General features: G+C 36.9%; 1 protein-coding gene across 12 annotated transcripts in view; it reads right to left on the bottom strand.

Annotated features, from left to right (window-relative positions):
• Positions 1-23,491, bottom strand: part of MTERF1 (mitochondrial transcription termination factor 1) — a 495,795-nt gene that overhangs the window by 445,133 nt on the left and 27,171 nt on the right. The window lies entirely within an intron of this gene.

Genomic DNA, 23,491 nt, shown 5'->3' with positions numbered 1-23,491 from the left:
GAAGAATCAATTCCTTGCTCATTCAGGTTGTTGGCAGAATTCAGTTCCCTAAGTTTGTAGAACTGAGGCCCCTGTTTCCTTGCTGGCCATCCCCTCAGACCAGTCTCAGCTTCCAGAGGCCACCCACATTCCTTGGTTTGTGGCCTCCTTCCTCTATCTTCAAAGCCAGCAACGGTGGGTTGAGTCATTCTCATACTTCAAATCTTTCCTCCTTCTTCCATTTCATCTCTCTAAGGCAAGAAGTATTCTTTGCTTTTAAGGACACATGTGATTAGGGTGGGTTCACCTAGCTAATCCAGGATAATCTCACCATTTGAAGATCTGTACCCTTAATTACATTGGTAAAGTCCCTTCTGTCTTGTGTATGGTGACACCTTTACAGATTCCGGGGATTAAAGTATGTACATCTTTGAGGGGACAGGAGGAGAAGCATTATTCTGCCTACCACAAAAGTGGTGGTAAGTAGTTCCAAGTGAACAATGGGCAAATCAGACCAGTGTGGTAGCAATGGAAAAAGGTACACAGATTTAAGGCATATTTTATAGACAAAATTAACAGCCTTGGTGGTGATTTGGTTATGTGGGTAGAGGTACAACACGAAGGAATCAAGGCTGACTTCTAAACTCCTGATCTTTCAGGCTTATCAGCTGAGTGCCAGGAGATGCCTTTCATAAAATAAAGAAGGCGAGGAGTAAAACCAGTCTTAGAGGAAAATTCAGTAGGTCTGTTTTCTGTGTAACACTCCTAGAGGAACATGAACCAGATCACCTCTGAGATCTCTTACTGCTTTAACACTCTAAGTAGGCCCTAAAAATACCTCTGCTATATAATATTTCTTTAGGTCAGAGTGCCTGAATTTTTATAATTACATGTCATTCCTATTATCTTGAGAAACACATATTGAAGGGTGACATGTTTATGACTCATCATATTCTTTGAAGTGAAGGAAACTTTAGTATGTTAGTTATTTATTACTGTGTAACAAATTGCCCCAAAATTTAGCAGCTTAAAACAACACAATTTCTGTGGATCAGAAGTCCAGATGTGAATTAGCTGGGTCCTCTGCTTCATGGTCTCTCATGAGGCTGTAATCAAGATGTTGGTCAGGGCTGGCGTCTCAACTGAAGGCTCAACTGGGGAAGAATTCAATTCCAAGCTCATTGACATGGCTATTGGCAAGAACAAGGGTTGTTGACCTGAATTATTCACTGACTGCTGACCAGAAGTCACCCTCAGCTCCTTGCCTTGTGGGTCTCTTCACCATTGCAATTTATTTCATCAAAGCTGGCATGAGAGAGAAAGTCTGCTAGGAAGTCACAATATTTTCCAGCTTAATCCTAGAAACAACATCCCCTCAACCTTGCCATATTCTATTGTTTAGAAGCAAGTTTCTTAAGGGGAGGGAAATTCACAAGGCCATGAATACCTGGAGGCAGAGATCACTGGGGTCCATCACAGAGACTACAGACTACACTTGGGGATTAAGAAATCAACAAGGTCAAAAAAGGGAAAATGAGAAAGGCAACCATCATTTTCTCAACTTTTTTAGGACAGCAGGCCTAAACAGTATCCCTCAGCCACTAGATTGCTCCCAGGAGAGGTGATAAAGAAACTAGTTATGAGGTAGAAAAAAGACAACCCAAGAAGGATTTCAAGTCAGTTTGGCAATAGCTTCTAAAGGTTATAACAGGGGAAAAAAGATTAAGCCAAGTTATTTTTTAATATTCTTAGCTCAAAATTAACTTACTAAAAAGACTTTTAGCAGTATTGCAACAAAAACACAAAAAGAAAAAAAACAATATTTTGGAAAGTATACTTGTCCTTGAAATAACAATGAAAACATATAATAAGCAATTGCTTATGGAAATTTCTTAAGAACAGAATGCTTCCAAATTCTGCCATCTTGTAAATTATCCCAAACGTTGATTTTTTTTTAAAGTAGAAATAAGGGCAAGGACAACTTTCCTGGGCTTCTCAAAAAGCATCCGTAACTATGCTCATAGTCTTCCTTTTTTCCTTTCTCTTTTCATGTCTTTAACTTTAGAATTACTTGAGTGCTGCTGTATTGGACTAAAAGCCTTATAATTTCAATTTTGAAAAATAAATAAAAGCACACAAATCTAATAATAATATATCAATATTGATTCATTAGCTATAACAAATGTACCACACGAATGTAAGATGCTAATAATCATGCAAACTAGGTGTGGGGTATATGGAAACTTCCTTTAATATCTTTATAATTTGTCTGTAAATCTAAGCTTGTTCTAAAAATAATGGTTATATTAAAAAAAAATACAAATCCCCAAATAAACAGGTTAATGGAAATGAAAAAAAAAAATAGACAGCATGGGGGGAGGGTATAGCTCAAGTGGTGGAGCACATGCTTAGCATGTAAGAGGTCCTGGGTTCAATCCTTGGTAACTCCTCTAAAAATAAATAAACAAACAAACCTAATTACCACCCCCCACAAAAAAATTAGACAATGCAGACTCTCTAATATCCCTTCCTTATATTGGCAAAGACTTTCATTGCTTTAGAATAGGTGCTCAGGCTGGGACTTGATATCACAGAGACTCCTGTCCTGGGACCTCAGCTGCAGCAGGACCTTCAGAGGACAGAGTACAGATTCAGATTCAAATATCTGAAAACACACCTTCTGTTAAAAAAAAAAAAAAGCAGGCTAACTCTTCATTCCCTAGGCCAGCAATCTGGAATAATAACCTAGGGATCCCTTCCTAGAAAAATACCCAAGGGATGGTAAGAGCTATATGCACTGAGCTGTTGCTCCCTGTGTTATTTACAACTTTGGAAAAATTAGAAGCAACTAAGTGTTTAACTACAAGAGAATGATTAATTGTCTTATGGCAATCTACTAATTGAAATATTATGCAGTCATTAAATGATGATTATGAAGATTATGTTACAAGCGGGGAAAAGTTGATGATACATTTATGACATAAGATGGGTATTTTTAAAATCAAAACACAAAGGTATATATAGTATATAAATGTAACTTTTGTCTGTCACCACCCAAAGTGTCCAGATTATTATTCTTACAACTCCCCCTCCTTTCGGATGTCTTTCTTTTACAAATATCTATTACATACCAGGCAATGTTCTTTTCCTCCCTGTGCTATATCTTGAAAGCAGACTCTTGACACAGAGTTATAGCAAATGCTTTGAATAACAGATAGCACAACCTGACCCACATCAGATATGAGTGGCATCTGGCAGACAAAGTGGCTGGTGAAATGAAAGCAGGTCTTCCTGCCCCATAGCAACAGCGTCCTCTTTTCCCAAGCCATGCTGTGGGTCTAAGGGGACAATCTTTATTCAATCATCCATTCAGCAAACATTTACTGAACATCTACTAGGTGCCAGGCAATTTGCAAAATGTTGGTGATCCAATGGTGAGTAAAATGGACAAGGCTCTTGTCTTCATAAAACTTACAGTCTACTATGAAATACAAATAACCCTACCAATATGTATAGCAGAAAATCATGTTCCTACTATGAAAGAAAATACAGAGTCCTATGAAAGAATATTATGAGAGGACTTAATTTATATGGAGAATCATTTTTGCTCAAGGATATAGCACATATCAAGCACTATTTTTGTGGGCTGTTTGTTAACATGAAAATGTTGGGGACAATGTGAGCCTTAAATGTCCATTCATCTCATTCACAAAGATTTACAATACAGTCTTGCTGTGGGTCTTCCAAGTACAGAACCATGCACTTCCCTAACTTAGTTTTCCTATAATTCCACTAAATGCTCCAGATTCTCGGCAGAAACATTCTTATCCCACTTCTTCTAGAGCTGACCTCACATTTAATCTTGGAAAAGATTTCACTGCCCACTATAGGCCTAAATCCTTTCTTTCTGTTTTCACTCTACACACACACGCATGAAATAAGAAAGGGAAAAGGTATTAACAGCTGCAAAATACCAGATGTGTAGAACATTTATAGCTGGTCAACCTGGCATGTGCACCCCCTTTATCTGGAATGACCCTAATATTCATTTGGGAATCTACCCCTTCCCCACTCTCAGGCTGGTGTGCTGGATGGGACAATCTTTCCAGCTCCATGGGTGAAGCATATATTTCAGCCCAAAGTCAACCTGGCTTTTGTTCAGTCAAGTATGTGACATACACCAGTCCAACAGAAGCGTATCTCAGGCCTTGTGCTAAGAACAATGGGATAAAAGCTTTTGCTCTATTTCACTGGTTTTAAAGCTAGAAGGGGATTTGTCTAGAAACTTTTGACATCTGTCTTGTAATTACAAAGAGAGGGCTTGAGAACAGACTGAACACACAAAAAAACTATGCTGAAAGATGGAGAAAGGAGAAATAGACCCTGATAATACTTTGAGCCCCAGACTCTAGGCCAGTTTTCCCTCGTACATCCTGCATCTAGTCCATGGCAAATACTCTCAGTATTCTTTGCACAACATACACTGGAAAGAGAGATCAACCAACACAGCCACCTCTCCTTCACTCCTGCAGTCAGAGCATCTAGTAGGCTGGTCTCTGCCTTTTAGATAGTCTGTGTAATCACCAGACATCAGTCCACTATATTCTCTTAACCACAGGGGACACATATCAATTTCTCCACATCATTTGTTAAATCTTCTCTCTCTTGATCTGAGATGAAGAAAGAAACACCCCTCCAACCCACCTTCTTGGAGATGGGACTCACCACAACTCTCTCCAAAGAAATCTTTACAAATCCTGAAACCACTTCTACTCTCTCAACATTTTCATGACCCTTTTGTGGGCTGGGGATTTAAGAATCAATCATGAAACCAGTTCTCAGTTTACTACTTTGGAAATTCTGCATAGGAATCACCTTCTCCTGTAGAATGCAGCATCAACTGTATCTTTGGATCTTGGCCAAATATCCATTTTAATATTGTTACACATGTGAACATTACCCATCACAAATTTTGGAAGGGGAAAAAACTGAAAACTGCTTCAATATTTTCACATTTCCTACAGAGCCCAAAATGAGAAGTCTGACCCTGAGATAATCAGAGACAAGAACTAAGACCATATTATTTAGTATTCAGGGAAATTTGAAGGGTTTAGAGGAAAGCAATCAAGATGATTAAGGAGCAAAAAAATTAAGGATAAAGGAATTATGGTCTCCTGAAAGTAAATACCCAACTGTAACCCTAACATATAAAAATGTCTACACTCAAAGGGAGTGTGTCAGGCTAGTAACAAGTTTGACTTGGCAATAACAGAACAAATGAACCTAAATTCTAGCAGAAAGATTTATTAAATATTTTAATGGGTCACCAATGGAGGCCATAGGTCCTTCTTTGAAGTTATTTTTAAAAATAGAAAAGTCTCTCTTTAAAATGGCTTAGCAGAAATATTGCTCTAAAACAGGGTGTGATCTCTTTAACATACTGTGAATCTTTTGCATGTATGGCCATTGTTGATTCTCCTATGCTAGATTCTCCGGATCTCTTATTGGTGCCCTTTGCTGTAATCTCTATTCTTTAATCTTAGGTATCTCCTGTGTCTTGACATCCTGTACGAGGAAATTTCTGGTTAGTTTCTGACACTGTCTCAGTTTAGAACAAAATGTGAAGACAAATTCTCCATCCATAACCGAAACATAACACTTGCCTAGATTTATGGTTTTGAAAGACCTTGAGATGTTTTCTCATTTGTGCCACCCACAGAATTTCCTTCTAAAGTCTGGACTTGGTTTTAACATCCTATAGAATTCTGTAGTTGGAGAGGAAGCCTTCAAAGGTTTTGAGACTCTGCCAGTTCCTGGAAGGTTTTTATTGGCTGCAAGTTATGACTGAAATTACTTACTTGCTATTCAGTTTAATATGTTAAGAGAGATTTCTAAATAGGCTGCCTCAGGCTTTTCAATGCTACCTAGAATAATGATGTAAAAACTGTACAACAGTGTGAGAGACAAAAGATAAGTTTAGAGAAAAACAGCTCCAGTAACCCAGAGAATTTTTTTAATAAGTCCTTCTGTGTTTCTCTCACATACATTTTCCTGCTGCCTTCAACCTTAGTATCTATTATCCATGCATATGGAGTTTCCAAGAGTGGCTAAGGAATTCTGGCATCCATGTATGTGCGTGTATGTGTAATATTTGCATCTGTACATAACATGCATAAGAGCTGGTGGCACACAAGACATATCATACCTTCTCCAAACCAAAATGAAGATGAAAACAATATTTTTGAGAAGGAAAGTAATATAGATACTGCTACATCAAACTCCCAGCTTACTGCTCCTTTCATCATGCTAAGTCCCCGCAGCAAATTTATGCCCAGCACCACTGACTATTTTTTTCTCTATTGCAGGAATTCTGAGTTTCCACATATGAAAGCAAAAGATATCATGCATTCACAATGTAAAAACCTTCATGTGTAGGAAAATGCAGTATTTGTCATTGTCTTCAACAGAACCGAAAAGGTCACACAGGAGAGGATTTTAAAGAAAACTATGATAAGGTTTTGACTGAGAACATTTAGTGATCCAATCTGATATTTCTGCAAGATCTAATTCCTAGTGCCAAGGCATCATTCCAATGAATCAAGTCGAAAAGAAAAGAGGCTTATTTTTATAATCCATCTTTCCTCAGTAAGGTTGGTTTCCATAGCCACAGGCTTGTCAGCCAGCTGGTTTGGTTAATGATGACCCTGGGGAGGCAACAATGTGGGTCTCCATTTCTCCATCTCTATTTGCAAAACACAGCCAAATTGGTTCTAGAAGTTGTCTGAGAAGGAGACTGTTTCCCCAAAGTGGCTAACACTCTCTGATCAGCAGCATCTTCAATAAAAGGGGAAGACAGCAATTTTTGGTTTGTCTCCAATCCAGTACTCTCTTAGGGAGCAGTAATGGAGTCACGGAATTCCCCTCAGTCTGAGGAGAAAGAAAAACAAATCTGTCACCCTATCAAACAACTCGGATGTTTTTCCATTAATATTCAGGGGTCCGAGGGTTTCTGAACCTTAGCTACCTCATCTATAAACACAGGTTTACTCAGTCTCTTCTGTTCCAACAAGCTGCTTCTGCTGCCTGACCTAACAATTTCTGTTCCACCATAAAAACTTCTCGTGCTCATTTCTGCCCCACTTCTCTTTTCCAATGCTGGCTACAGAACAAAGCTCTAGTACCCAGTAGGACATGCTTTTGGTTTATTAAGTCAAAAGCTAAATGATATCACTTTATAACTCACTCTTTTAGCCCTAGCCTGATGTGGAACCAAACACTCAAGACACAGAACACTACATCTGTTAGAAGTGCTTCCCATTTCAAGAACACAGCAAGAAGTCTTGGCTGATGCTGCTGATCTTCCAAGCTACTATCCAGTTTCTCTCCTTTTCTTGCCAAATTTAATTATATGGTCTACACAACACCACCTCTCTTACTATCACCAAACTGTCACCAAATTCTTTTTCAAATATCTGAGATTAAACTGCCAACACCACTGAAATATTTCTCCTGAAGGCCACAAGTGACTAAATCAAGGCTAAAACTGATGAACTTTTCTCAGTCTTCATTATTCTTGATCTTTTTTCAGCATTTGGCACAGTCAATGACCTCTTGTTTTTGAAACTATCTTCTCCCTTGGATTCTGTGACACTGTCTTACCCAGATGTCCTGTTCTGTGTCTGCTCCTTCTCCATCTCCCTCTGGCTTAACCTTCACCTCCTAAGTACCCAAATGTGTGTTTTCCCAAGGCTCTGACCTCTGTTCTCCAATCTCTTACTCTATGCCAGATCCCTCTAAAAATTCATCTAACTTCCATGTCTTCAACTATCATCTCTATATTGATAACCTCCAAGTAGACAACTGTGACTTTGAAGTCACAACTCTGAGTTCTCATGGCTCCGTAGATTTGTCTGCTGGGAATTTTCCCCTTAAACATTCTATTCTAACTTTTAAATACATATACCCAATGCTGAAGGCTTTACCTTCCCAGGCCCCAAACTAGTTAACTGTCCACAACTTCTCTATTTGGTCAGTAGAACACTGACCTAGAGATCTAAAAACACTCACTTTACACTTCATGTAGTAAGTGTGAGTTGACGGCCTCTTTTATGCCAGGCAGAATACTAAGTTCTAGGAACACAAAGATAAGGCCCAATCCTTGTTCTCAAAGAGTTTCCCCCTCTACCTCCTCTATAACATATTTATCTCATAATCCTTTTTAATTGAGATTATAATATTTTCCCCAAAACCATCTCCTCTTTAAACTTCACTTTTTCTGCATGTATCTACCTCACTTGGCTTCCTACTTAAACTCAAAGTTCTAAAGCAATCCTTCGTTTCTTCTTCTTACACCTTACTGGTTTCTAGGTTCTATCAGACTTCCTTCATAATATTACTCAGACTCAATAGTAAACATTTACTAGGTGTCTGACAATTGCTAAGCACTGTGCTAAGCAAAAAGAACATAATGATAAATAATACACAAAGTCTCTGCCTTCAACAACTTCAGAGTTAGTGTAAGAAAGAGACAGGTTAATTAATTACAGTGCAGCAGGGTAAATATTACAGTGGGCCTAAAAGAGAGGCCCCTAATCTGACCTGGAATCAAGGAAGGCTTCCCAAAGAAAGTGACACATGCTGTTAGCCTATCAGACTGGGACATTCCAGACAGGAAAACGACAAGTAGTTCAACAGAGCTGAAGCATGAACACAGGGAGTAAAAATAGGTCGCATTAAACATAAGTGACATGGTGTGTTACAAGCTGAATTGTGTCCTCCAAAAAGATATGTTGAAGTTCTAGCCCCAAGTACTTGTTAATGTGACCTTATTTGGAAATAGGGTCTTGGCAGATGTAATCAAGTTAAGATGAGGTCATTAGGATGGGCCCTAATCCAAGATGACTGGTGTCCTTGTAAGAGGAAAATGCCATAAGAAGACAGACATACACAGGGAGAACACCATGTGATGGTGGAATCAGAGACAGAAGTACTGCAGCTGCAAGCCAAGGAATACCTGGGGTTACTAGACAAAAAAGCCAGGAAGTATCCTTCCCTAAAGGATGGCCCTACCAACACCCTGATTTCAAGTTTTTGGCCCCCAGAACTGTGAGAGAATAAATTTCTTCACAGTGAATTTTTTTTAAACCAAAGTAATAAAATTTACATTTCACACCACTAATATTTCCCTGCTTCTGTCCATCTCATTCTTACCCATCCTTCAGTCCTGGCCTAACTCTCATTTCCATGAAGCCTTTTGTCCTTAATAGAATGTTTGATTCCATTTCACCAACACTTACTGAGCACCTGTCATAACCGATACATTATGCTAGATGGTACAGACAAAACAAAGATTTTTAAAAATCCAAAACTATGCTTCCTTTCACCAAAGAGTTTATAAACCAGCAACAGAAAACACATCCTTTCAATCAACAGATGTGTGTTTAGTGCTCCTACATGTCCAGCACAGTTCTAGACTTTGATGCAACAGTGACTAAAACAAACAAAAATGCTGCCCTAATGGCACTTACATTAGGTGGGGGGCAGGCAGGAGCAGGGAAGAGACTATAAAACAAACAAACAAAAAAAACAGTTTAAAACATACAGGAGTACATCTGAATGTGGTAAGTGCAACAACTAAAGCAAGAAAGGGAAATAGGAAGTGCTGGAATATGTTCTCCAATGATCCCTACATCTTTGTACCCAAAAGTAGATGCATTGAACTTAAATGGTGAAAGACTGAATGGTTTACCCTTATAATCAAGAAAAAGAAAAGAATGTCCATTTTCACCACTTCTATTCAACATTTACTGCAGGCTTTAGCTATGGTAATTAGGTAAGAAAATGAAATGAGGCATCTGTATTGGAAAGCAAGAAATAAAACTTGCAGATAACATGCTCTTGTATCTAGAAAATCCTAAGGGATCCATTAAAAAACTATTAGAACTAATAAACAAGTTCAGTAAGGTTGCATAATACAAGATCAATATATAAAACTCAGTTGTATTTCTATACAGTTGTAATGAGATCAAAAGTGAAATTAAGGATATAATTCCATTTATAATATTAGCAAAAAATAAAATACTTAAGAATAAATTTAACCAAAGGAATTTAAACTTCTACCCTACTGTATACCAGAAACTAACATAACATTATAAATCAACTATATACTTCAATTAAAAAAACTTCTACTCTAAAAACTACAAAATATCACTGAAAGAAATTAAAGAAGACCTAAATAAATGGTAATACATCAATGTTCATGGATTGAAAGACTTAATATTGTTCAGATGACTTTAGTATACATAGTGATCTGCAGATTCATCAAAATCTCTATCTAAATCACAGCTGGCTTCTTTACAGAAATTGACAAGCACATGTTCTCTGTATTTGTGTCTGTATCTGTGGGCATAGATCTGTGTTTGTGAGACTGGTGTGTAAGAGGTGTGTGTGGATTTGTGTGTGTGCATGGATTTGTGTGTGTGCATGCCTGTGTTCATGTCATTGACATGTCAACATGTGCATGCACATGAACTTGTGTGTGTGTGTGTGTGTATATAACGCTGGCTGGGGTGTGAATAGGCTCCCAGGGGAGGTCTGGACTATATATATATATATATATAGTGTATATATATGTATATATATGTGTGTGTGTATATATATATACATATACATATATATTTTTTCCCTACATTTCAACCTATACAAAACAAGAAAATTTTAAGTGTTTGAATTTGGGAAACAATAAACCAACAAATTCTATATTTGTTGTGTTCTCACCCTTTTTTAAAAGTTTGTATTTAAGTCACTTTTAATTTATTTCTTCAAAATAACTGCATAGCTATTTATCCTTGATATTTAACCACCCAGAGCTTTAAGTGTCAGGGTTTTTTTTTTTGTTTTTTACATTATCTATACCTAGAAAGGAAAACAACAGCAAAAGCAGATGTTTTCAAATACTCATGCCAATTTAAGAGATCTTACTAACATCCTGATGCGATTTTGACTCAAATAGCCTAACTACCTTGTATGTTATGAAATTGCAAATGTTGGCATTTTAATCTGTACTTAAGAAAAAGCACTAAATAATTCATGTTTACACTTCTTTCAAATTGTATGTGCTTAGAGTCTAATAGTCTCTCTTCAAAAGCCAACAGAAAAACAGCAAGATTTTGTATATGAGATGTGTGTTCCAATGGCAAGTATTTACTGGCTGATCTTGTGCTTTTGTTTTACTGTTACCATCACTGTGCTATCATTCACAAAAGTGTTTTCCTACTCTACAGCCAGTGCCTGGTACAGTGGAAAATATAAATGTGACTCTCATTTGCTCACTGAATATTTCCAACTGAAGAGGGAATATTTTGTCTCCTTGATCTCAGTACTGTTTTTTGGTTTGTTTAGTTTTTAGCTAGAATAAAGCAAATAATCTTGGAAAGATGGACTAGGTTGTAATTTTTTTTCATAATGAAATATACAAAGTGAGTACCTAAATTTCTAAATCAGCCATTGTGTATATCTTCTGCTACTGTTCTAAAAGCTCAAATATTGGGGGGGAGGGGCGGGAATCTAGAAAGAATGGCATGTTTCAAAGGGATTCAATTATAATGAACATTCATCTTTGGCATTTTCATACTTCATTTGAGAAAGATAACTTTCTTACCACACCCTAAATGAAACCAGTTTTTGTCCCATGACCTTAACTTCAAGCATATCATTCTCTGACCAGTGCAATACCCAACAATCCTGCAGCATGACACCTTCAGTCCATTGATCCTACCACCTTTTCACTATCCTTGCCCCTTGAGTACTCACTTCTCTCCTTACTCAGCTGAATTCCAGAACCAATCACTAAATCACCCCCCTAAGTGACACTCAACTCCCTTTCCTCATCTTTCCCCTTTTAGTTGTTTGGCAAAACCTCAACCCTCATTAAATCCTACTTTCCCTGCTTTACACAGCTGACTGATCTCACTTTAAATTCAGGACCACTAACCCCAAGTGGGCCTGCTATGCTACCTGGCACTCACACTATATTTCCCTCATCAAATCAATCAAATCATTGTCCCATTCTCCTAGGTGACTGCATTATAATCTCTTCCAGCACTCTCTCCCTTAGTCTCACTTTCAGCTGGTGACCTTGCTTCTTATTTCAATGAAGGAGCCATACTGGTTCTTTTAAAACAAATCAAATAGTCCTACTTCTCTGTTCAAAACCCTCCAGTGGATTCCCCTCTCCCTTATAGTAGACACCAAAGTCCTTATGATGACTCACAAAGCCCTACATGACCTGTGCCTAATACCTCTCTGACTTCACACCCTTTGTCCTCCCTATCATTACTGCTCCTGCCTTACCAGCCTCCTTATTGTTCAATTAACACAATCAAGCACTCTCCTCCCTCAGGGCCATGGCACTTCCTGTTTCTTCTGCAGAGCACACTCTTCCCTCAGGTATATCTACAGGGCTCACTCTTTTGCTTCCTTTGTCTTTGTTCTCAGTGAGGTCTTCTCCCACCATTTGAATTAAATTTGAATCCCCTCCTTCATCCTGGAACCTCCTCTATCCCATTCCTGCTTTATTTTTCTCCATATCACTTACTACTATCTGCATACTATATAATTATTTGTTTTTGTTTTTTTGTCTATATCCACTCACTAGAATGTAAGCTTGAGCCTCTGGGCCAGGATGGTAGCCTGCTTTGTCCACTGTTAAAACCCTAGCACCTAGAACAGTACCTGATACCTAGTGGGTACCTAATAAATCTTTATTGAAGAAATGAATGAATGAATGAATGAATGGAGCATCTTTAACTAAAGGAGGTATGTCTAAACCTTACCTATGCTTGCTAGTTTGTCAGGCTGTTGCCTCTGTAATCATTAACAAAGAACACTTAAATCCAAATTTATATTTGATTAGCAAATAGGAAAAGCTAGAGAATCACAAAAATAATGATATACTGCAAGGGTAGAACAGCTGTGACCAATGCTGTCTCTGGCAGGAGCATCTGTGAGCAGTTTCCTCTGCCTAGAAAAAAAGGAGCTGCTGGAGTCCATTCTCAGCAGATATCTCAGAAATAATGGCTTTTAACTCAAAGCTGCTTTTTCTCTTTTGAGAAAATATAAGACACAAAAATTATGTTAGGCCAATGAAATTTGCTTAAGTCTCACTCACATTAACCAATACTACTCGCCTCACTACAAAAGTGCTTTCTAAGTGACTGAAGGTTGCCTTCATGTTAGTCAAAGTTAATGACATGTCTAAGCAATGCAAAAAAACATATTAATATTTTATCAAGATATAAATATTACCAAATTTTATTATACCATAAATCACTCAAACTGTTTTCTTATACCTATTTCTGAAGACAGCATTAAATTATGTAGATCTATATTATTAATACATTACAATCTAGGGTGTTGGGTTAGAAATTTTAATTGAGTAGTGGTTTGGGAATTTTTTTGAAGCAAAAAAAGCAAGATCAATTTTCCTCTTGCAGACTTTAGTAGGTAATATGAAAGTAGGTAATATGAAAGTCACATATATTACCTGCTTTATAAATCATTTTTTAAGTTCCCTCTTCCATCTCAGCACTCAGAACAACCCAGAAAAGCACTGAAAAACTCCTCAAATTTAAACCATTAAAATGAAATCTCTGAGTGTTTGAAAGGATTTACTGTAAAAGTATCAGTTTGAGATTAAGTCAATAAAATTAGTCACTTATGACCCTGAAGGAGGAAAATGGCAGAGGAGGAGGGAGTTGGAAAACACTACAGAATATAGTGCTGTTAAAGGAAAGGGACTTGGGGGATTACTATTAATTCACTGTAGTTAAATTCAAATACAAGTTTTTCTTTGTGTCATTTTCTTGTGATGTCATTTTTTTTTATCATCAAAATTAAGCAAGAAATAGCCACTAGAATTTTTCATTTGGATTTATTAGCTACATAAGCTATCTAAAATCTACATAAAGGTTTTAAGACAAATTAGTTGACTTGAATGCCAACTGAAGTGACAGGGGGTCAGCTTTTTTATTTTTTTTTTATTTTTTATAAAGCTGCTGTTGTGCAGTTGACAACCATGGATATGAAAAACAGCTAATCTGTCATTCCTCTATACTAACCATTGTCTGTTGACCCCAAAATGTGCAGAGCTAAGTAGGGAAGGCAGTGGGGGATGAGCTGAGAGGCAGCTTTCTGCCTTCTTGCAGCACTTGCAGATAGAGCCATGCAGTTCAGCTACCATCTGCTATTACTCCCTGTTTTGTGACTGCATGTCTTATCTCCCCCAAGACTGAACTTAGAGCAGTCCTGGAAGTTTCCTGTGTCCTCTACTGATCATATGTTCTTTTAGGTTAGGACCATGTCCGATTCACCTTTCTAAATCTCACAAAACTAGCTTCACTAAAGGCATGGATGTATTTATTACCTAATAAACAACAAGCCCTTAAAAAAGTAAGTAAATAAATGTTGACTTGATATTAAATGATTGAATAATGAATAAATGATTATCAAATACTCTATGACCCCTTGATAGGTGACCTCAGGGAATACCTTCTACATAGCAGAGCAACTTTGTGGTCCAAGCTCTCCTATCCCAGCTGCCTGCTTAGGGATAGGGAAATCAGAACTATTTGTGTTGCAATCACTTCAACGCAGCTTGGACCATTCTCCGCAGAATTTATAATAACATATAATATTTATGTTCTAGAGTTAGTCCTTCAAGCTGTTAAAATGAAAATCAATTTGTTAAAAAACAGTTAAAACTAGTTTGGCCACTAGATGGCACTTAAATGAGTCACAGCTCCAGAATGGGAAGGGGCTCTACTCCAACAGTCCTTTGGTAAGTATATAACTTGAAACCCTGAAAACATTCATTTAAAAAATAAATAAACGTAAAAGACCCCCAGAAAACTTACAATTCAACTAAATTTATAGCATGCCTATAGTACCAGTTACAGACCACTGCAATAAAGTAAATATTGCAATAAAGCAAGCCACACAGAATTTCTTCACCTCCCAGTGCATATGAAATTCATTTATACACTATACTACAGTCTATTGAGTAAAAGTATTACATCTAAAAAAAAATGTACATACTTTAATGTAAAAATAATTGATTGCTAAAGAATGCTAACCATCATCTGGGGCTTCAGTGAATCATAATCTTTTTGCTGGTGGAAGGTTTTGCCTGAATATTGATGGCTGCTGACTGGTCAAGGTCATGGCTGCTGAAGGTTAGGGTGGTTGCGGAAATTTCTTAAAAGACTCTTCCTTTCACAAACTATTTCTCTGTAGTATGCAATGCTGTTTGACATTTTACCCACAATAGGACTTCTTTCAAAATTGGAGCCAATTCTCTCCAATCCTGCTGCTGCTTTATCAGTTTACGTAATAGTCCAAAGCATTTGTCATCATTTCAACAGTCTTCACAGCATCTTCATCAGGAGTAGATTCCATGTCAAGAAGCCATTTTCTTTACCCATCCAAAAGAAGCAATTCCTTGTCCATTAAAGTTTCATCATGAGATTGCAGCAATTCAATCATATCTTCAGGCTCCATTTCTAATTCTAGTTCTCTATTTCCACCACACATGCAGTTCCTTCCTCCAGTGAAGTCTTGAACCCCTTAGAGTCATCCATGAGGGCTGGATTCATCTTCTTCCAAACTCCTGTTAATGTTGATATTTTGACCTCTTCCCATGAATCATGAGGGTTCTTAACGGCATCTAGTATGGTAAATCCTTTCCAGAAGGCTTTTGATTTACTTTGCCCAGATCCATCAGAGGAATCACTATCTATGGCAGCTATAGCCTTATGAAATGTGTTTCTTAAATAATAAGACTTAAAAGTTGAAATTATTCCTTGATCCATGGGCTGCAGAATGGATGTTGTGTTAGCAGGCATGAAAATAACATTAATCTCCTGCACATTTCCATCAGAGCTCTTGGGTGACCAGATGGATTGCCAATGAGCAGCAATATTTTGAAAGAAATCTTTTTTTCTGAGCAGTAGGTCTGTACAGCGGGCTTAAAATATTCAGTAAATCATGTTGTAAACAGATGTGCCATCACCCAAGCTTTGTTTTTCCATTTATAGAGTGCAGGCAGAGTAGATCAGGCATAATTCTAAAGAGCCCTGGGAGTTCTGGAATGATAAATGGGCACTGGCTTCAACTTTTAGGTCATCACCTGCATTACCCCCAACAAGAGAATCAGCCTGTCTTTTGAAGCTTTGAAGCCAGGCAATGACTCCCCTCTCTAGCTATGAAAGTCCTAGATGGCATTTTCTTCCAGCAGAAAGCTGTTTCATCTATATTGAAAGTCTGTCATGTAGTGTAGCCATCTGCGATAATGATCTTAACTAGATCTTCTGGATAACTTGCTGCAGATTCTACTGCGGCCCTTGCTACTATCATCTCTTGCTAATTCACCCTGCACTTAAACATTATGGAAATGGCTTTTTTCCTTAAACCTCATGTACCAACTTATACTAGCTTCCAATTTGTTTTTTCCTGCAGCTTCTTCACCTTTCTTAGGCTTCATAGAATTGAAGAGAATTAAGGCCTTGCTCTGGATTAGGCTCTGGCTTAAGGGAATGTTGTGGCTGGTTTGATCTTCTATCCAGAAGACTAAAACTTTCTCCAAATCAACAATATGGCTGTTTCACTTATCATTTGGGTGTTCACTGGAGTAATACATCTAATTGCCTTCAAGAACACTTCCTTTGCATTCACAACTTGGCTGTATGGTGTAAGAGGCCGAGCTTTTGGCCTATCTTAGATTTGACTCATCTTCCTCACTTAGCTTAATCATTTCTAGCTTTTTATTTAAAGTGAGCGACATGTGACTCTTCCTTTCACTTGAACACTTAGAGCCCATTGTTGGCCTAATTTCATCTATTGGCCTAATTCCTTTAATTTGCCTAATTTCAATATTGTGTCTCAGGGAATAGAGACGCATGAGGAAAGGGAGATAGAAGAGGATCAGCTGGTCAGTGGAACAGTCAGAACACACATATTTATCAATTAGGTTCACCACCTATTATGGGCATGGTTCATGGCTCCTCAAAACAACTAGAATAGTAACATCAAAGATCACTGACCACAGATCACCATAACAAATAAAATAATAATGAAAAATTTTGAAATATTGCAAGAATTACCAAAATGAGACACAGAGATATGAAGTGAGTAAATGCTGTTGGAAAAATAATGCTGATAGACTTGCTCAATGCAGGGTTACTACAAACCTTCAGTTTGTAAAAAATCACAATAACAGCCAAGTGCAATAAAGTGAAGGGCAATAAAACAATATGTGCCTTTATTTCTGAAAGGTGACAACCCTCACAGTTGTAGGAGAGGAGGAAAGCACACAGTGAAAAAGGCAAGCCTTTGGGTACCTAAAGGACTGCAGCAAGAATAATCTACAGGTCAGGAAACCCAGACTCAGACTCCCCTGGGCATCTCCCCTCAGGAGCAAAGACTGCTGGAGATGGAATGGAGCCTCCCAGAACTATGGATGAGCCTACTGTTGAGGCACACAAGGCTACAGAACAAAATGGAACAGAGGAGAAAACAGTACAGAAAATGCCAGCGTGTACCACATATAGAAAGAGTAAATACTGTTTCCTTAAAAATAGATACGAAATTTTTACATTGGTACATATGTACTGGTATTAAGTAACCATGTAAAATACATTTCTTACTGAAGTGTAGTCAAAAAAGTTTGATAGACTGCCCTGGACCATCTAGCAAAAGCAGTTGTTCTCAGTGAATGCCTGACTCTAACAGATATGTGTAAGTCAAGAAGTGTCTATAGTATGTTAGCCTATTTGAGCATCTCCTACTCCCTAATACAGATCTTTGATGTGAGTGATTTGGAAGAATAGTATATTGTTGCAGAGACTGGCTTTATTCTTTTCTTCCTTGAAGAAGTATTGGAGAACAGCTCTCAGGTGCTTTACAGCTCTGTGGGGCTATGTGTCTAGTTCTTACCAGTGGGATATTGGGGAGGAGATGTTATCACTTCCAATGAGGTGGTTAAGAGCATGGGTAACTTCTCCACACTCTCTCCCCACCTTGTCTAAAGGCTAGACACAGGCTAGATTCCAAGGCCTTAGAAGATATCAGAACAATCCATCGAAAACAGCCTGGATCCCTAAATGAAGCAAAGCTCCACCTATGCCTGACAACCTGCATTGGCTATGGCATGAGCGAGAAACCATCCCTTACTGTGTTGAGCCACATTTTGGGTTGTTTATTTTAGCAGACTAATCTGACTACCACAATTATATTTTTATTTAAACAGAAGGCAGGTAACATATAATTAAAAATACACTTAAGCCAGAATAAACTACTGCACAAATGGACTCTATAAAGTGTACCAGCCTTGAACCAGCTGCTTCAGGAATGGTTTCCATTTTATTAGTATATTGATGGCATTTGCAGTCACCAACGGTTTTGTCATTGTGAATGTATATTAGCAATATTATCAGTTTGAGCCTAGAGCTTCTTTTTCTATATATTAATCTTTACATGACTCATAACAGGAAAATAGTGATTATTTGTATATGTTGTCATTCACAAGCAAAAAGTTTGGCACCATTAATGCTGGGATAATGAGGAATAAATTACATACATCTGATACCCTTTAGAATAATCTTATGTAAGAATTTGTGCATTTAGCCTCATCTATCTTTCTTGATAAGTAGGATTAATTCTCTAAGTAAGTAGTTTATAAAAGTAACTCAAATGAATCCAATTAACCTATGTTGCTGCCCATCTCAAATTACCATTACCTCCAGGATAAGATCCAAATGCCGCAGCATATCGTGCTCTTCGTGCCCTTGCTCACCTCCCTTGACCCAATCCCCCGACCCTGTCCTCACACTAAAGTAATGCTGTATTACTTACAGTTGTGCAAGTCAGCTAAAAAGCATATTTAAAATGCAGATTTCTGGACCCCAGTGTTAAGAGTCATGTTCAGTAGATTTGAGGTGAGACCCTGGGCTCTGAATTTTAATAAATATCCTAGGTGACTCTGATGCAGCTGAATTATAAATCACCTGTTGAAAAATACTATTTCAAACAAATGATAAAAGATTTTAACAAGAAATAATGCTACAAAATGCATTTTTATATTTGTAAAGATGTAAACTTACTCATTTTATTCATATACAAAGTTATAAAAATAACTAAGTAATACATTTCTAAAATATCTATTGAATTTATTTCTAAAATAACTACTAAAGCCATTTTCTAGTTTGATTAGAAGTATTAACTATTCTAACTTCAACTACTATTTTTAAAATTTTTCAATCTATATATTAAAAAACAAAATATTGGATCAATTTCTATTTTAGGCTGATTTAAAAAAAATAGATAGCAGTAATATAAATAGGTAATAATATCCTCTGAATCATCGGGAATAAACAATCACAGATTAAATTCAATAGGAAAAAAATAGCCTCCAACTGCCAGTAGAGGATATAATCTCAAGGTTAGAGTCAAAAGAAAAATTCATTTTTCAAAATTACATTTTAATCAGAGAATAGTTCCATGTACATGAACTAACTGTGCCTCATATATTTCTTGACCATTAGTTTAGTTCCCAGAACTAGACTATTTTAGTAATATTTGGAAATATAGACCTAAATTTTCATTCCCTACTTCAATCCACTGTGAGCCTTTTTGCAAATCACTCCATTTCCTTCTTACACTCTTCATCTATAATATAGGACTAACATTTGCCAATAACTTAAAGATAAAAAAAAATCATGTCTCTGCCAAAATTTGCAATTCTAGGAAATAAATCACTAGGTATAAATGCAAAATGTAATTATCCTGAAAGTTTTCCTTGTTGTAGTATTGGTAGAGCACATATTTCAAAAGTAAATATTGAAAAAGATCGGTCTCATGATTTACATTAATAAATATTTATTGAGATGCCTATAGGGTATTTGGCAATGTATTAGTCAGTGATCTTACATCAAATTTGAAATAGATTCACATTGCAAAGAAATATGTAACCTAAATTAGAGTTTCAGGAATTGGAGACTGGCCAGGTTCTCCTCTGGGAAAAAATAATTCAAACACATGAACAGCTAACTGGGTCCATGAGAACTAGACACAAAACTCAATGGCTGAGCTAAAACCACTTTTTCAGATGCCAATCCTACAAACATCACTTTCAGGTTTCTTCTACAAAGAGGCATAACCATAATCCCCAGGAGACCTGAAGGAGCACCTCCTCTGAAGTCTAGGACTTCCTTTTCTGAAGTCTAGGAACCACATCACCTCTTCTCCATAGTAGCCCTCAAAGCAGGGTCACCCAAAGGGATCTCAGTTTTAGTAAAACCTAAAGCCTTCCCACAGAGTAACCTCAATTTAGAATTCTAGACTTGGCTTCTTAGATTAAGGATTCCTTTTAACCAATTTGTAGAGCTTAAGTCATGACAGGAAACAACACGTTGCAGAGTAATTAAGCCAAGAACTCTGTGTCAAAGGTTCAAAAGCACATTCTACCTTTGACTCACCCTAGGACCAATGGAGGTGATTTCACTTCTCTGGAACTCTTTTTTCTCATCTAGAAAATGGAAAGATGAATACTAACCTGTTTTGATCAGAGAATTGTTACACGGGGAAAAAATGCATTTGTAAAGGTCTTTGGAAAATACAAAGAGCTATAGAAAGGTTAAATAATAAAGGCTTTGTCTAAGCAAGACTGGAAAGGCTAGTTCTCTTCATTTTTACCCTCTGTTGAACTCACCTTCCTTTTCAGGCTACAAAAGAAAGAACTCTGTATTTTCTCCCTAAGGATGCTTTTTAAAAAAATAATTTTAAATGCCTTTTATATTCATGTTTCATGTTCTCCTGGAATTGGCTTTTTTCCTCTAACAGTATATTATTCAAGATAATGAGGAATTCAGAAGAACCACCTGCTGATGAAAACATCCACAGGCTGGCCTGATGCCCAACAAAGATGAGTCCAATCCATGAGCAACTAGAGAAATCTGCCTCTTTCTACACAAACAGTTGGGTCCCTCATCTCGTATCACAGACTTAAGGCCCAACAGCCCTTTATCAAATTCTTATGGAATAGGAGTACCTCTCCCAAGGGATTTTAATTTTTAATAGGTTGAATTTCTCACCAGCTTAGGAGCTTTTCCTTTTCCAGTTTGCTTTCTAAAAACAATTCACTTCCTTCTGTTTTACAATTTACAAAGTATTTCTGCATATTTTACCACACATACAACCAAAGCACATAGAGGAGGAGTACTTTAATGAATTTAAACATATGTATGAAATTATCTGTCTACCCAAGTAATGAATAGATGCCCTCAGGACCAGGTAATGAAAAAAACAAATGTTCTACCTTGCCCCCAAATTTTATAGCCATTGTATTTCATGTTTCTGATAGCAAAGAAAAGGGAAATAATCAAGTCAAGATATTTTTAGTCTTGTTTCACCCATCCTGAAACAAACTAAAAACATAAAATATAAAAATAAGATATAATTTTGAGTTCTAAAACCAGGTATCCCCTTTAACCAATCCACAAATACTAGACAATCATTGACTATTTTGTTTCTTATGGGAATGCTTTAAAAAAAAATGTAAGTTATCAGCTGATTTTTCAGCAGAAACTCTACAGGCCAGAAGGGAGTGGCACAATATATTTAAAGTGATGCAAGGGGGAAACTTACAATCAAGAATACTCTATCCAGCAAGGCTCTCGTTCAGACGTGATGGAGAAATCAAAAGCTTCACAGATAAACAAAAGCTAAAAGATTTCAGCACCACTAAACCAGCTTTACAACAAATGTTAAAGGACCTTCTCTAGTCATCAAACCATAAGGAAAGAGAACAAAAAGAAGAAAGAGAAAAAAATAAAGAGAGATCTACAAAAGATTGCTTTGGCTGTTCGGAGTCTTTTATGGTTCCTTATAAATTTTGGAATTGTTTATTCTATTTCTGTGAGGAATGTCACGAGTATTTTTATGGGGGTTGCGTTGGATATGTGGATTGCTCTGGGTAATGTGGCCATTTTGATAGTGTTGATTCTTCCAATCCAAGAGCACAAGAAATCTTCCCATTTCTTTGCATCATTTTGGTTTTCAGAGTATAGGTAACCTCCTTGGTTACATTTATTTATAGGTATTTTGTTGTTTTTCAGGTATTGGAAATGTCTCTGCCAGTTATAAAATTCTTGTTTTTGAAGTGAAGAAAAAAGGAATGAAGGGCCGCAAATGACAAAATACCTTCTTTTTTATGGGTGAGTTGTATTCCATTACATATATATATATATGCTGCATCTCCATTATCTATTCAACTGTTGATGTGCACTTAGGATGCTTCCATATCTTGGCAATTATAAATAATGTTGCTGTTAATAGCAGAGTGTATGTATCTTTTTGAGTTAATTCTTACTTTGTGGTTGGCATTATTCCTTTGATAACTATGTAAATTTAAAAAGCTAAAGCTCTAAACATTCTTAGAAACAATGAACAGCACATATATGTAAATTAAAAGATGTATGTGCAGTAAAAAAGAAAAAAGATCTATCAAGCCGTGAAAGTCATAGAAGAAATTTACTAAATGAAAGAAGCCAGTCTGAAGAGGGTGCAAACTATATGATTCCAACCAAATGACATTCTGGAAAAAGCACAGCTACAGAAACAATAAAAAGATCATGGTTTCCAGGGGTTTGGGGAGAGGGAGGGAGGGAGGAATGAATAGATGTAGCACAAGGGATTTTTTAGGGCAATGAAATTATTCTGTATGATACTATAGTGGCTACATGTCATTATGCACTTGTCAAAACCCATAGAATGTACAACATCAAGAGTCAGTCCTAATGTAAACTATGAAAAAAAAAAAAAAGAACTAATTCCTGAGTCAAACTAATGCTAAAGGGTTTGAAAGAAAAGTAGAAACCATCAGTGGAGTCACAGAAGGAAAGGCCAGTGAGTTCATTTGAAAAGTAGAAACCAACAAGAAAAACAATTATAAAAATGGTACAGTGTATTGAACTGGAATCTATCTCATGGATGCATTTCAAAGAGAAAGAGAGACTGACTGTGTCAAATGAAGCTGATAAAGAAACGTGTGGATTGAAAAATCTTTTTTTCCTGTGATAGAACTGTTCTAAAATGGGATCGTTAGGGAGACACAACTCTGCACATTTACATACACAAAAACGAAAGAATTCTGTATTTAAATGAGTGAATTTATGGCATGTAAATTATACCTCAAGAACTCTCTTTCAAAATGAAGGATTATTTAACACATATCTACCCAACAGAGCTGCTCCCAGGTATTCGTCTCACAGGGTAAATGAAAAAAGATATTTGGAAAAAAGATGCATGTATATGTATATATTTATTTATTTACTCATAATAACCCACACTTGAACTAACCCAAATGTCCATTATTAAGAGAATGGATTAATATTTTGTGATATAATCTTACAAGGTCAAATTATTCAGCCCTACAAACAGAATGAATGGCATATTCAAATAA

Source organism: Camelus bactrianus, chromosome 7 (genome assembly GCF_048773025.1).
Source record: "Camelus bactrianus isolate YW-2024 breed Bactrian camel chromosome 7, ASM4877302v1, whole genome shotgun sequence".
Lineage (NCBI taxonomy): Eukaryota > Metazoa > Chordata > Mammalia > Artiodactyla > Camelidae > Camelus > Camelus bactrianus.
This window is presented reverse-complemented; position numbering and strand designations above follow the sequence as displayed.